The sequence below is a fragment of the Peromyscus maniculatus genome, chromosome 10, assembly GCF_049852395.1.
Source record: "Peromyscus maniculatus bairdii isolate BWxNUB_F1_BW_parent chromosome 10, HU_Pman_BW_mat_3.1, whole genome shotgun sequence".
Taxonomy (NCBI): Eukaryota; Metazoa; Chordata; class Mammalia; order Rodentia; family Cricetidae; genus Peromyscus; species Peromyscus maniculatus.
This window is the reverse complement of record NC_134861.1, coordinates 13,293,450-13,310,071: the sequence shown is the minus strand read 5'-3', so window position 1 is coordinate 13,310,071 and position 16,622 is coordinate 13,293,450.

The window sequence follows — 16,622 nt, the reverse complement described above, 5'->3', positions numbered from 1 at the left end:
ATATGCTTTGTGTAATATAGCAGCTACTTTTATTGTTCTAGTAATAAATAAAACTTGGGAGTCCTGATAGATAAACATGATAGATCCACAAAGCAATGGAAAAATGATCAGCAGACCCTCCTCCTCCTCTTCTCAGATCAAAAAAGTCCTCAAATCTTTCCAAGCCCCTGCTTATTTCTTCCTGAGTCTCACTATCCTCTTCTGGGTCTGACAAAAATCTCTATTGTTTATTCCCTCCACATGAATGTGGACTCCACTCTCTGAATCAAGGTTTAACTCCATTGACAGTGTCAGAGTGACAGAGCAAACAAATCTCCTGCAACAGTGTGATTTAATGCAAAAATAAGGACTTACATTCCATCCCAGGGAATTTTCATGAATGGCTGAGAACATTTACTCTACTATTGTTGGATAAAATGTTCTAAATGTTTATGCTAATTGGCTGTAGTGTTAATCTTTCTTTCTTTCTTTCTTTCTTTCTTTCTTTCTTTCTTTCTTTCTTTCTTTCTTTCTTTCTTTCTTTCTTTCTTGCTTACTTTCTTGCTTGCTTTCTTGCTTGCTTTCTTGCTTTCGTTTTTTAACTGATCTTCTGTCATTTTTTTTTGGCAAATTTTAGCAAAATTATCCACAAGCCCTTACAAACATTAGAGAAGATGACACTTTGGGTTTTTCTTTAACTTATTTTAAAACTTTATTTATGAGTTCATTGTGGTTATGATGTCAAAACTAGACAAATCACTGCTGTTTCAATGGTCTAATATGGCCACTATATTAACATACTGATCATTTTGATAAAATCGGATTAAAAACCTTTTGTGGTGGCTATTTTTGGTTGTCAACTTGACTGTATCTGGAATGAACTGTAATCTAGAAATGGAGAACATACTTGTGATCCAGATCTTGAAGTAACATGCCTTTGATCCCAATCTTGAGGCAGAAAGATAAATCCAGACCTGGAGGCTGGAAGGCACACCTTTAATCTGGGCCACACCTTCTTCTGGAAGCCTATATAAGGACAATGGAAAAAGGAAGTGTTCCTTCTTCACCTGCTTGCCCTCACCTTGTCACCGTATCCATTCCTTCACTGACACTGGAGCCTACTTCTTTGAGATATCAGCATATACAGAAGACCAGCTGCAATACCCAACCTCATGGGACTGAGAAGCTACTAGATTCTTGGACTTTCCATTCACAACTGCAACCTATAACTCACTCCAATAAATTCCTATATATATATATGTGTGTGTTTAGAGCCTGAGAGAGAGATTCATTCCATAAATTCTGTGATTCTTGAGAATCTGGGCTAATACATCTTTAATAAGGTTTTTGATTTTTATAAAAGCCACAAACAAAAAAATCTACTTAGCATCATATTCAATAGAGCAAATACCAGATGGTGTCACCCCTCAGCAAATAATCGTGTCAATAAAACACTGATTGGCCAGTAGCCAGGCAGGAAGTATAGGCGGGACTAACAGAGAGGAGAATTGAGAGAACAGGAAGGCGGAAGAAGACACTGCCAGCCGCCACCATGACAAGCAGCATGTGGAAGATGCTGGTAAGCCACGAGCATTGTGGCAAGGTATAGATTTATAGAAATGGATTAATTTAAGATGTAAGAACTAGATAGCTAGAAGCCTGAGCCATTAGGCCAAACAGTTTCAATAATATGTGTCTGTGTGTTTATTTTATAAGTGGGCTGTTAGACTGCCAGGGCTTGGTGGGACCTGGAGAGAAAACTCTCCAGCTACAACATTTGAGCAAGTGAAAAAGTTGGTTAAAAAATATATAATTTGTCAATGAAAATGAAAAGAAAGATGTAAAACTACCTTTAATCTCAAGTGCTGCATTTTAATGTGGAATACCTAGTGTCTGAAGAATATGCCAGAACACATAAGAAAATTTAGGCAGTTTCATTAACAAAGGCTAATTTTATATAATTTAATTGTACTTTCTTACACAAGTGAAGGAGACATCAAAACAGAGCTTAAAATATGTCAACATACAACAGTATTAGAAAAAGTATAAATATTTGACAGTACTCCCTCCCTCCTCTCCTCTCAGACCTCCCCACTCCCTCGTCCCATTTCCATCCCCACCCCCACCACCTCTTTACTGCCTCTTCCCTCCCATCCACTCCTCCATTTCTGTTCAGGAAAGAGCAAAGCTCCCATGGATATGATCAAACCATGATATATTAAGTTGAGGTAAGACTAAACACCTCCCCTTGTATTAAGACCAGACAAGGTGACCAAGTTTGAGGAATAGGGTCCTAAAAGCCAGCAAAAGATTTAGAGACACCCCCTGCTCCTAATGTTAAGACTTTCAAAAGAAGACAAGCCAGGTCAGTCCCATGCTGGCTCCCTGGTTGTAGATTCAATCTCTGCAAGCCCCTATGAGCCCAGGTTAGTTGACTGTGTGAGCCTTCCCTTGGTTTCCTTGATGCCTCTGGCTCCTACAATCCTTCCTCCCTCTTTCAGCAGGATTCCCCAAGCTCAGCCTAAATTTGACTATGGGTCTCTGAAATTGTTTCCATCAGTTGCTGGAAGAAGTCTCTCTGATGACAATTGGGCTTGGCATGAATCTATAAGTACAGCAGAATACCTTTAGGCATCATAACATTGACTTTTTTTCCAATCATGTTTATTTCCATGCTAGGTTTCTAGGCTACCCATCCTCTGGGTACTGACATTCCAGGCAATGTCAGGGGTGGGCTCCCTCTTGTGGCATTGTGGCATGGGTCTCAGGCAAAGTCATTGGTTGGCCAAGGTGTATTTAACATTGCTTATAATGTATGTCCAAAATACAAACAGACAGACAAGGAACCATGCTAAGGGAGCCAGAATAGTCTGAGCTGGGTCAACTTGGCTTAACTCTGCTATACTGAACATAAAATTATGAGCTTCCTTCCCTGAGAAAATCACTTTAGCAACTTGAAACTCCAATTTTGTTCCATTAAAAAATATTACTGCATCATTAAAGTTTTATTTCAAAAAACTTATATGGTATCTATTTGGGTATATGGATTCAAATCCTTAGCCAACTAAGGGATGGATAAGGAAAGGTAAGATTTGTTCCATATCATTTTTCATGGGAAGCAAGGTAAATAATTTCTTCTTGTTCTTTTACTTTGCTTCACAATAGTCCTATAGGACAACTAGCACAATATTCACTTTACAGATAATTAAGTTATTCATAAAAAGATTAGCTAAGTTTGTGGATCATAAATTTATAAACGGTAGAGGTAAGCTTTGAACACACCTATTTCTGATGCTGCATGCATTTGCTCCTATTCAGAGGCCTTGGACCTGACCAAAGGTTAAAACAACTAGAACTTGGAACACCATAATATTCAATGAAATGACTGTGTGAATTAGCATGTGAAGCCTGAATGGCTTGAGAAAAACACTGGGAATTGGGTTCTCAGTGTTTCAGTCCTTAGGGTTTTCTTAATTAATTTTGTAACCTTGAGCAAGGCATGTACCAACCAGGTTTTCAGCTCCCTCACCTGTGAAATTAGGTGCTTAACCTAGATGTTCTCTGAGTCAAGTCACTCTTCACTACAGTTATGAGTTTGTGGTTCTAAAACAAAACTGCCATATAAAGTCTTGGTGATATATGTGTAGAAGTCATAAAAATATACACTTGCCAGAATTTATCAGAATCAGCTCAAACATGTAACATATACTTTCCCATATTGGCAAGGAAATACAAAGGGGTCATGAATGATAAAACAAGAAGAAATGCAAAAAATGAAACAAAATTAAACAGAAGTAGTAAAATGAGGATACTATCCCAAAGCATTTTTTTGTGATTCTAAAAAATATAAAATGAGAGACCAGGGATGGGGAGATGGCTTGGCTGTTAAGAGCATTTAATGCTTTTGCAGAGGAACCAGATTTAGCACTCAGCAGCACCCACATGGTGGCTCACAGTTATCTGTAACTCCAGTTCCAGGGAATTCATTGCCCTCTTCTGGCCTCCATGGGCACCTGCATGTAAATGTTATGCCTAAACTCATGCAAGCATACAATACACAAAAATTTTAAAAGCAATTGAAAGAGTTTTTTTTTTTTTTTAAATAACAAACTAGAATGTTCTGGATGCTCCTGAGCAAATAGATGTTATTCTTTGCTGTCTTTGATGACCTTGAACTCTCTACTCTCACCTGAAAAAAGTAATCAGAATGAAAATGTTTCTTTAAGATTCCAAGGGAGAAAATTATATTTGCCTTTATATTTGTAAATGAGTGTGAGCCATTTTTAGGTTCTCCACCTGCAACCTCCCTTAGTGAGAAGTATTTGTAAATGAATTCAAGAAAGGAAGAGTAATATATAAATATTATGTGTGTGTGTGACAGAGAGAGAGAGAGAGAGAGAGAAAGAGAGAGAGAGAGAGAGAGAGAGAGAGAGAGAGAGAGAGAGAGAGAGAGAGAGAGAGAAATAGAGAGATATTATGGAACTTCAGGCTCCCATCCTGTGTTTAGCACAACACACACACACACACACACACACACACACACACACACACACACACACACACACACAAATTGTGGAGACTCACCAGTAGTTAGGTTTCTGTACATCTTTCTCAAAGGTGTTTTGTGTTAGTTATCTCTCCCCATCCTCCCTCCTCTACTCTACATTTGCCTCCCCTAACCTGCTTTACTGTTCTTGCTCCGTTATTCCTCACCCTTCCTCCTTACTCTTTGTATCCTGTCTCCCCTCCTTTGAAAGTCACCCATGTGTCCATTATTAGTTTCTTAACCAATATTGTACTCCAACTTAAACACACATATCTAGAGATTACACTTTTAATTTGAAACAAAGATTTGCTACTGTAAAGCAAATTGGTATACAAAGTTGTGGAATGCATTATGCACTTTGCTAATACTTCATTCTTCAACTGATTCCCCCAATATCCCTCCGCCAACCCATGCATTACTCCCATTGGCATGACACCCTTGAGGCTCTTCTATTTGTCTTATACATTGTATGGGTTTTGTGGTTCATTCACCACTGAATAGCATCTGTGAGCCAAGTAGTTACTGTGCCCACGTTTAGAAAAGGTGAGCTCCATTTTGGATAATCATCTCTCTATACAAGAATTAACATGATACATTTAATTAATAAATGTATTTATGCTGCACTGGAACAGTGAGAGAATAAATGCTGATAAATGAATTTCAACAAGCATATGTTGTGAATCACAGAGATAACAAAACTTAACACAACAAAGTGCAAAGGCAGCTTTCCTTGTCAATGATCACTTCATTCCTGCCAGAAGAACACTCACAGAGAAACAATTTTCCATCACAAAACACCATGAGAGAGATACTCCGAAGGAGCAATTGTCCATACACAAAAGATTAGCGCAAAGCACAGTCATTTCATATTGAGTGGATTAACTCGAGTGGAGCCCTCTCTTGCTCTAGAGTGGGAGAGTGTTCAGAACCATCTTTTAGCAAAGATGATGATGTGCGCATCCTTTTCCTGAACACTGAACATCATAAAACACAAGCTATTGTGTCTGTTTGCTAAAACAAACTCTGACTGGTACAGTATTCTGTCAACTCTTCTAAGAGCTTCAAGGAGCCATTTGAGTTTTCCAAGGTATAACATAATGGGCCTTGATGATAACTTTGCTGGCACTGTAACTGGCCTAACAGAAATGAAGATAGAATTCTGAAGACACCCCTGTGTCCCTATATCTGACTAACAAACTATTGAAACAATGGATCCCAAATAAATGAGAATTTCTCTAGGAGTCTGTCCTTCTCTGGGGAGAAGGAAAAATGGAAAACTAGTAACCAGGATAGAGATTCCACAGAGTTATAACAACCGGCCATACCACATTAAGGGTTTAGAGTGATGCCCTGACAATTGTGGGCCCATGGTGGGTAGCACCACATCTTGACCAGGGTTGCTTTTATGTGCACATTTTTCGCCATTTATTTATACTTCACTATCACTTTAAAACATCAAGATGGATTTATGGATATTATCTCTTTTTCCCTCTTTCTTGTGTGGCCATATGGAATATATTTCCTTTTTCTGCTCCCCGCTATTAATTTGGTTCTTTTAATTGGCTTCTTGAGGATGGGTGGCAGAACCTGGCTTAGGTAGGGCAAGGGCTGTGATCCCTAGGTCCAATGACAGCAATACCAAAGGAGCCTATTTCATGACAAGGAGCAATGGCTTAGTGAACTTGATAGCAGAATGAAAGCTTGCATTTAAATCTCAGTTCCTTTAATTTTATATGACATTCTAAATATAGGATTTAGCATCAGCAAATCAATCCCTTTGAAAGGGACCATTTTGAAAATGTGAACACATACACCATTGCACATGATTTACCAATGCACCATGCAGCATGCTTTTTCACAATTTCTCTTACATAACAACCCAATGTGTGTGGTTGGATTCTTTGTTTTTCTTTGAAATGGTTGAATGTAGTTCAAGAAGCAGAAAACAGGGTCTTGATCTAGCCAAGGAATTTCATGAAAAGAACCCTTCCAGTGTCTCAATTATTGTCTACAGTTCTTAAACAACAGAATCCTGAAGCTTGGACCCCAGTATCTGCCACACCTGACAAGAGCAGTAGGAGTGGGGACTGGCTTCTTGTGTGGCTGAACATTCAAGCAACAGAGAATGACTATCCCTCAGGCTCTGCCTCTTCCCATTTCGTCACATTATGTAACGCTTCCTCAGCAATAACCACTGCAGGAATTGGCTCCGCATTGCTCTCAGCAAACCCCTCTGCCTCTCACCAGACTCCTGTGGTTATTGTTTAAAATCCTGGTGTAAGTCACCTGCTTTCTGATATAGTAAAATGTGCTCTCCAACTCTTGTTTGTATGCAAGTGGTCACAAAGTGGGAAAAAGCCCAGCATTTGATGAATGTTTGCTGATCCACAAACTAAGATAAATAAAATCAACCCTTGTTGTAGGTTCTGGTGGACCAATAGGTGAGAATGAAGCATGGAGACAATCGTAATTAGAATCCAGATACCAGTTTCAGATGCCCCGACTAAGGACTGTGCATATTTAGTTTCCAAAACATAAATTAATCCTAAAGGGACTACAGAATCATTCAAGAGGAGTGCATTTGTTCCTGGCTTTGTCAACTACCTCTGGCATTAATGATATAATTTCAGTAAACTCTTATTCACGACTTAAGTCATAGAAATTAAATTAAAACTGTATATTACTTGGCCACCTAGTTGGAAAGAAGGCTAAGATTTATCCTAACAAACACATCTAGAAAGTTAAGGGGGAAAGTCTGAATTTTTAAAAGCTAGAAACCTAAATACATCAATGAAGCAGATTTATAAGCCAATCAAAGTGTTTAGTGAGAGGGCTAGCATATCTAGTAGGGTGCTAAGTATGTTTTAGTGATTTGCTGCTTCTTAGAATCACATGTCCAGCACCAATACAGCCCTAATTATAAATAATTATTGTAGCATAAGGCTTAATACCTGAAGTCAAATTCATGCTCCTCTACATTCCATCCTGGAGATTTGCCCATTTATCATGGGGCACACAGAAGTCAGAAAGTTTTTAAAATTTAACTTTTAAAGATTAAATTTGTTCTTTGATAATTTCATGCATGATTACTCTCACCTTCTCCACCATCTATTATCTCCCTGTCAGCTCATCAGCCCATGCTCCTTGCTGTAAGCCCACTTGCTATGTTCATATCCTTTGGTCTGTGACCTACTGAGTTTAACCAGGGCTGTCTATGTGACCATGAGCTTGGAATTATCCACTGGATTCGCCAGTGGGCACACAACTGAAGACAGTGACTCTTCCTTCCCCAGCATGAATCAGTAGACAATAGGTCATAGTGGAGAGGTAAAGAGACATAAGGCCTTCTCCTTCCATGATTACTGACAGGCCCAGTCATCTACAGAGACAGTGGAGGAGTTACAGGGATGATGAGTTCATGACTGCAACAAGCTTCAAGATACAAGAAGATGGCATCTCATTGTCCTTATCCTTATCACTTGCCTCTTACATTCTTTCCATCCTTCTTCACTGATGTCCCCTGTGCCTTAAATGGAGTTTTGATGAATAGTTCCAAACTCAGGGTCCCACAGAGGCTCTTGGGTGAAGTGAGTCACAAAACAAAACAAAAAGATATGAATGTGATCAAGAGATTTGTAGGGAAGAATGGAGGCTGACAGAGGAGGGAGAGGTTAAGAGAGAATAGGGAAGAGTAGTTAGAGTGCATTATAGATAATGTAAATGTATAAAATGCAAAGAACAAAGTTAATCAATAAAAATAAAGTTATCTCATTTATTCATGTATTTAGTTTTTAGGAAACAGTCCCTAAATTCAAAATCAATATTCCAAATCACTATAATAAATGGATTTTCAAAACTTATGAATTAGCTACTTGTATTCTGTAACACAATATACAAGTCATCTTAAAATATTAAATATCAAAAACAGACACAATGTTCATAAATTCAGGACAAGATAGACAGTAATGGATATTTCATAAAGAACTAATGAGAGCTCTAAAGAATTTCCAGAAGTTTTTGGCTTTCTTTCCAAAAGAAAATTCAAGACTTCCTCTTCAGCACAGACATCCTTTTTCCTGGGCTCTTTAGGCACAGCTTCCAGAGTAAGGCCAGTGCAAAGCTCAGCCGGGTTAGAGAATCACTTCCCCTGCATCCTGGTTCTTACCAGATTTCTAGTCTCTGTTCTCCCTTTCCTAATCACTCTTAACCCACTGCTTTCTGAAAAGCCTTCAACAGTTCTCACATCATGCCATCTTTGTCTCTTTTCTTTGTCTTTCCTGGGTTTTTGTTGTTTAGTTTGGTTTGGTTTTTGTGGGTAATTTTTGCTGTTTTATTTTGGGTTAGGTTTAGTTTCATTTTGGCTTCTAGACCTTTGTATTAGTTGTGTATCACTGGGAAAAAATACCCGAGTAAAATTAACTTTGATAAGAAAAGGTTTATCTTGGCTCGTGGTTTTACCTTAGCTGTGATGTATTAGGCATATTCCTTTGGACCCACGGTGGTTAGGTTTTCTACTGTCTCGGAAGGTACAGGAATGTGAGAAATAAGTAGACTCTTCATGGCAAAAAAGTGGAGTTATTTTTAAAGTTGCCTTTGAATCTGTTAAAAAAGTGTCTGCAGGAATTCTTATTAGGAAGTTTGTTAAAGCAAACTTTGAGAGGATATCAAAGGGTTGTCTGCATTTAAGTGATAATTTGTAAAATTGTGTTTTAACAGATGGTATTAAGCAGCTAAAATAGTACATAACAAGGAAGAATGTATCTAGGGCTCTAGCAAAAGTAGAATTTAATGTAGATGAGTCTAGAAAGAAACACAAGGTGTGACTCTCAGAACATTCTGTGATTCCATAGAAGAGGAAAAGTAAATTTAATGCACATGTGTCAGGGCACATAGTTTCAATCAAGTTCATCTGGCTCCTCCATACTCTGTCTCCTTCCTCCTGAAGTTCTCCACCTCTTTTGGCAGAAGCAATGGCTCAGCAGTTAAGAGTGTGCATACTGTTTTTACTGAGGACCCAAGTTCAACTGATGCAGGAGTACTTTCCTGATTCTCAGGGTCAAGGCTGACATGTTAGATATGCTTGAAACTTCTTTGAGAATATGGTCTCAGCTATCAGCAGGCCCCTGCCAACTTCTCATCAAAATATGTGAGTAGACTCTCTTTCTATCCTAAAATGTAATTGCATGCATATTTTAAATAATTATAACATATAACATTGGAAACATGAAATAATGGAATGTGAAACAATACATACGTGCATACAAACACTGAGCTCAAGCTTTTCTACAACCCAGGAAAACCTCTCTCAGAAGGAAGCTACTGTCCTGTCAGGAGCTTTCTCTTTTGAGTAATTACTTCAGAACTTCCTGCAGAGATCCCTAACAGAGCGAGTTGAGCCAGCCACTCACATACAAGGACTGCCACATGTACTATCTGTAGGGACATGTCCAAAATAGCAGCCAACAGTTTACAGAGCTCTAAAGACATCCAAGAAAATGAATGTTACATAAAATAACGTAGTTGCCATCCAGATGTCTCAGCAAGTAAAAGGTACCTGATGCCAAGCCAGATGATCTTATTGAGATCTCATAGTGGAAGGAAAGAACCAATTCCTACAGTTTTCCTCTAACTATACCAATGCCATAGCATGTGAGTGCTCTCAATACATATATATGTGTGGGGTGTATGTGTGTGGGGGGGTGGTTAAAAAGAAAGGAAAGAATGTGAAATAATTGTATTGGTTAGTTGTTATCAACTTGACATAAACTAGAGTCATCTGGGAAGAGAGAAACTCAATTGAGAAAAAAAACTTCCATTAGATTGCCTGTAGGCAAGTCTGTGGAAGCATTTCTTGATTAATGATTGATGTAAGAGAGTCCAGTACTCTATAGGTAGTGTCACCTGCAGAGAGATGTTTCTGAGTGATATAAGAAAGCAGGCTGATCAAAACGTGGGGGCAAGCCTGTCATTGCTGTTTCTTTAAGGTCTCTGTCACAGGTCTAGCCTCCAAGTTCCTGCCCTGATTTCCTTCAAAGGTGGGACCTGATGGAAAAAAGAAACCCTTTCCTCCCCAAGATGGTTTTGGTCAGTGTTTTATCACAGCAATAGAAGGTAATCAAGGACAATAGTGTAAAACCCTCTGTATGCTTATACAGAGAAAATTGGGTTTCTGATACCAAGTTTTCTGTTTACAGTATATAGAATCCAATGAGATATGTGAGAAAGTTGTGAAGGGTATGTGACATCATCCCTATGCATTTGGACTGCTATGTGACTGCAAGATGCCCTACTGTGTCTGCATGCCTCCTGCAGATGTTTCCCAACCATTCAGAATTTTCTTTACTCTCAATGGAACAATCTTAAAGGAAACAACTGTCGTAGTAGCTGGCACTTCTCCTGGTACTATGAATGGTGGACTATAAGTCATACTTAATGCTTTCAGATCCCATCATATCTATGTAGATACTTCTACATCTTCCAACAACAGGGAATAGTATTTTGCAGAATTTCCTATACACAGAGGTATACAGTGCTTCCTCAGAGGATTCTTTCCAGAGTACACTACTTTTAGATTAATTCTTGGGCTGTATGATAGTTTCACAAGAAAGTTCCAGAGCCTTTTGCTGAGTGGTTGTACTCTTTTGCATATATGAATGTTCCTATGGTCTCACTTACCCACCTACACTAGACTTGCCCATCTTGCAAATAAATCTTGCAGACTTTTCTCACTCAGTGCTGATCCACAGCATGTCACTATGCCTTATTTCACACTCTCCTCATCATTAAAAATAAGTGGATTTTCCTGTGCTCTCAGTCATTTGTAAATCTGTAATGTAACTTCTTTCTATGGAGTATATTCTCTTACCAACCAGTTGACAGGGTTTTATATATACATGTGTGTATGTATGTATATGTGTGGGTATATATATAGCACCTGTGTCGTACATGGACCATGAATATCGTCATGGCCTGCAGCTTGAGTGGTGTTGGTGTTATAGTCTGTTCTTTTGATGAGCACAGGCCTTCATCTATGATGTTCACCTTCTCATTTAGTCATTTAGATGCCCAGTTTTCATATTATAGATTATTGAGAAAGTATATTGACTAACTATTTTGGCATGATGGTTCAAATGTTCAAACTCTACATGTGTGAGTCTACTTTTGAGTATGTTTTTGTCCCATGACATGTTGGACTATATTAACTATAATATATGTTTTTTATGATACAATAAAATAAGGATGATACTTATAGGACTAAATCGACAGTAAATTTTTTATTCATTTTACATATCAACCAAAAATCCCTCTCTCAACCCTCCTCCCGCTCCCTCCCACTCTCTCCCCTATCCCAGCTCCTACCCCCTCCTCTGAAAAGATAAGGCCTCCTATGGGGAATCAGCAAAACCTGCTACATTCAGTGGAGGCAAGAACAAGCATCTCTCACATGCATCAAGGCTGGACAAGGTGTCTCATCATAGATAATGGACTCTAAAAAGCCAGCTCATGCATCAGGGATAGATACTGAGTCCACTGCCAGGGGACCCTCAAAGAGACCAAGCCATACAACTGTCTCCCATATGCAGGGGGCCTAGTCTGGTCCTATGCAGGTTCCACAGATGTTGGTCTAAAGTTTGTGAATTCCTACAAGCTTGTAGTTGTCTCTGTAGATTTCTCCATCATGACCTTGGCCACCATTGCTCATATGATCCCTCTACACTCTTTTCGACTGGAATCTTAGAGCTCAGCCTGGTTCTTGGCTGTGGATCTCTGCATCTGCTTCCATCAGTTACTGGATGAAGGCTCTATGATGACAGTTAGGGTACTCACCAATTTGATCACCAGTGTAGGCCAGTTCAGGCACCCTCTCTACTATTGTTAGTAGTCTAATCTGGGGTCGTCCTTGTGGATTCCTGGGAATTTCCCTAACACCAGGTTTCTCCCTTACCCTATTATGTCTCCCTCTATCAAGACATCTCTTTCATTGCCCTCCCACTCTGTCCCTCCCACAGCTCAAGCATCCCATTCCCTCATGTTACCATCCCTCTCCCCTTTCCTCTATTGCTCCCTCATCATCCTCAGTTTACTCATGGAGATCTCATCTGTTAGGGTCCTCCTTGTTTCCTAGCCTCTCTGGAGCTATGGGTTGTAGTCTGGTTATCTTTTGCTTTACATCTAGTATCCACTTATGAGTGAGTACATACCATGTTTGTCTTTCTGAGTCTGGGTTACCTCACTCAGGATGATATTTTCTAGTTCCATCCATTTGCCTGCAAATTTCATGATGTCATTGTTTTTTTACTGATGAGTAGTATTCCATTGTGTATATGTACAACATTTTCTTTATCCTTTCTTCAGTTGAGGGACATCTCCATTGTTTCCAGGTTCTGGTTATTATGAATAATGCTGCTATGAACATAACTGAGCAAATGTCCTTGTGTTATGATTGAGTATTCCTTGAGTATATGCCCAAGAGTGGTATCATAAGATCTTGAGGTAGATTGATTCCCAATTATCTGAGAAACAACCATACTGCTTTCCAAAGTGGCTGTACAAGTATGTACTACCACCAACAGTGGAGGAGAGTTCCCCTTCTCCACATCCTCTCCAACATAAGTTGTCATCAGTATTTTTGATCTTAGCCACTCTGACAGGTGTAAGATGGTATCTCAGAGTTGTTTTTTTTTTTTTTTTGATTTGCATTTTCCTGATAACTAAGGATATTGAGCAATTCCTTAAATTCTTTTGGCCATTTGAAATATTTCTGTTGAGAATTCTCTGTTTAGCTCTGTAGCCCATTTTTAAATTGGATTGTTTGGTATTTTGCTCTCCAGTTTCTTGAGTTCTTTATATATTTTAGAGATCAGCCCTCTGTCAGATGTGGGGTTGGTGAAGATTTTTTCCCATTCTGTAGGCTATCATTTTGTCCTATTTATTGTGTCTTTTGTATTACAGAAGCTTCTCAGTTTCAGGAGGTTCCATTTATTAATTGTTACTCTCAGCGTCTATGCTACTAGTGCTATATTTAGAAAGTGGTCCCCTGTGACAATGTATTCAAGACTACTTCCTACTTTCTCTTCTATCAGGTTTAGTGTAGCTGGATTTATGTTGCTGTCTTTGTTTCTCTTGGACTTGAGTTATGTACATGGTGATAGATATGAATCTATTTGCAATCTTCTACATGTTGATATCCAGTTATGCCAGTACCATTTGTTGAAGACACTTTCTTTTTTCCATCATACAGTTTTGGCTCTTTTTTGACAGGGATTTTTAAGTAGGGCCTCAGTGAACACATACATCTGTTTAGAGAAACTGTGGTATTAAATATTACTTAGAGTCTGCTAATCTATTGGAATTAAATTTCTATCTTTAGGAAAACTCTGGAAACTTTGGAAGCATAGATATTTCACATGCAGCCATTTTTTTTCTAAAATCATACATATTTAAAGTTGTTGTGGACCAGAATGTCATGAACTCATATCTAATTGCTCATTGTTAATTTTTATGTATTAAGTCTTATTTTCTCTAATTAGAATGTCTTTTAATTGCTATTAACTCACTCTTAATCACTTAGCAAGTTATAACAGTAACACTATTTAGATCACAGTTTTTGTTAAAGTAGGTGAAAATCAGACTTTCTGCTTTTCCTCAAGTTTTGATTACTAGCATTTGACTTTCCTATTTTGTACTTTCTATCATTGTAACACTCAAAACTCAATGTCATGTTCACTTTAAATAGTCATTTGGCTTTTAAAGAAATTATACTAAAGAGATTGTCTTTCATTTTGTCTCACACTGTAATCATTTACAGCACTCTGCATTCATTTCCATAGGTCCAAGGTCTTGGTTATAGCAAGGGAAATGATGTATTTGTCCGTATTTTGCCACTAAAAAGTGTACAACTTAAGTTTAGTTTTATTTATTGTCATGATTGCTGACCTAGCATCTAGCATAATGTCTGTTTTGAAGGTAATCTAAATGTTTTATAGAATGTAAAGGAGGCTTGGCCATAAATCGCTTATAAACAAACAACGTAATTGGTAAAAAAAAAAAAAAAAAAAAAAAAAGAAAAAAGAAAAACCCAACACTAGGAATCTCTGTAGCAAATGGATATGGAGGCACAGAATCACAAACAATATTCTCCCTCATTCTGAAATTTCCACATCTAAAACCAGTGTTCACAGAGCTATACTGCCTAGGCAGCCAGGGTCAAGATTGAATCACTGTCATCCTGTGTGGTCTGTTGGCATTCCTTTGCCTTTGTCTTTCTCTCATCTCTGTCTACTTTTGACTCTCATTTATAAATATACCTCTTCAGAAAAGTCAAGAAAGGATTGGCAAGCTGTAGAGTTGAATCAGTGATTAAAAATACTTGTTGCTCTTGAAAAGGACTTAGTTTCACTTCCCAGCACCCACATGGTGGCTCACAACCATCCATGACTCCAATTCTAGGAGGTCCAAACCCTCATATAACCTCCACAGGTACCAAACACTTGCATAGTACACACATACACACACAGAAAAAAACACTCATATACATAAAATAAAATAAATAAAATTTTAAAATAAGAAAAAGATTTTCATTAAAAACAATTAATTAGGCATTCTAAAAAGTTATGCTAAAGTCAGGACATTGCAGTTATAGAAGGTTATACAATTGTTGAAATAATTAAGAACGATTAGTTCAAAAAAGTTGAAAAGGAGTTTAAATGACCAACATATAATTTCAATAAAAATCAGAAAGCATCAAAAATAATTATTCAGACTTTTTCTAAATATGTACTGATTTACTTTTTAAAAGGAGAAAAATGTTAAATAAGAAAATGACCTGTTTAGAAAATCTAACAGAATTTTTCTGCCAGTCTGTAAAAGATTGAGTTAAAGAACCTGTCTTTTGTTATGCAAATTCATACTGAGCATGATTCTAAGCTTAAATATCATGATAAGAAGCCTTACTATGAGAACAGTATAAAGATTTTTTGCAATGACAATGAGAATGGGAAATTAAATATTAAGCAAGTTTTCCTATATGATTAAAACCTTAGGTTACAAATAATCTGGACAGGATCCACCACCTGTGATTGGACCAAGAAGTGAGTGACTCTGCTTCCAGCCAGAGAATCCTGCCTCTAGGACCTAGGTCTTGGGTTGCAACCCATGCCCTACCCTTCCTTCTGCAACCTCAGCAACTTCCTGACATACCAAATCCACTAGCTCTGATGGACCAAGAGGTGAGTGACTCTTCTCGCAGCCAGAGAACCCTGTCTCTAGGACCTAAATCTGGGGGAACAACCTGTGCTCCCACCCATCTATTTATGCCCTAGTTGCAGGGCAGCTGGGAAGACTCCTGTGTGCAGGCCTCACTACCAACACCCCCCCTCAGGGGATGCTGCAGTCTACAAGACCTACTCCCTTACCCAAACCCACACATCCCCCTGTAACTTCAGCAGGTCCCTGAGACACAGAATCTGCCATCTCTGATTGGACCAAGAGTGCAAATTGGAACAAAAGTGGCTCCCTGAGACACAGACACAGCCAGCACAGATTGGATCAAGAGCAGCTCCCTCAGACACAGACACCTTACACTGATTGGAAGAAGAGATGGGTGCAAGAATACATACAGCAACATAAGGAGCACTATGACACCACAAGAACCTTGTGGTTTTATGGCAGCAAGACAGGAACATCAAAATGTAGAAGAAACAGAAGAAAACAACTTTGAAAATAACTTTATAAAGATGATAGAAGCCTTTCAAGAGGAAATGATAAATTCTCTTAAAGAAATCAAGGAAAAGAATTGGAAGAAATCAATAAGCCCCATAGAGAAAGTCGAGAAAAAACAATCAACAGGCAAAAGAAACAGTTCAAGTCATGAAAATTGAAATAGAAGTAATAAAGAGGACACAAACAAGGAAATGCTGGAAAACAAAAATCTGATTAAATGAACAGGAATTACAGATGCAAGCATAAACAGAATATAGGAGATAGAAGAGAGAATCTCTGGCATGGAAGATATGATAGAGGAAATAGATTCATCAGTCAAAGCAAACACTAAACCCAAAATGTTATATCACAAAACGTCCAGGAAATCTGGGTCACC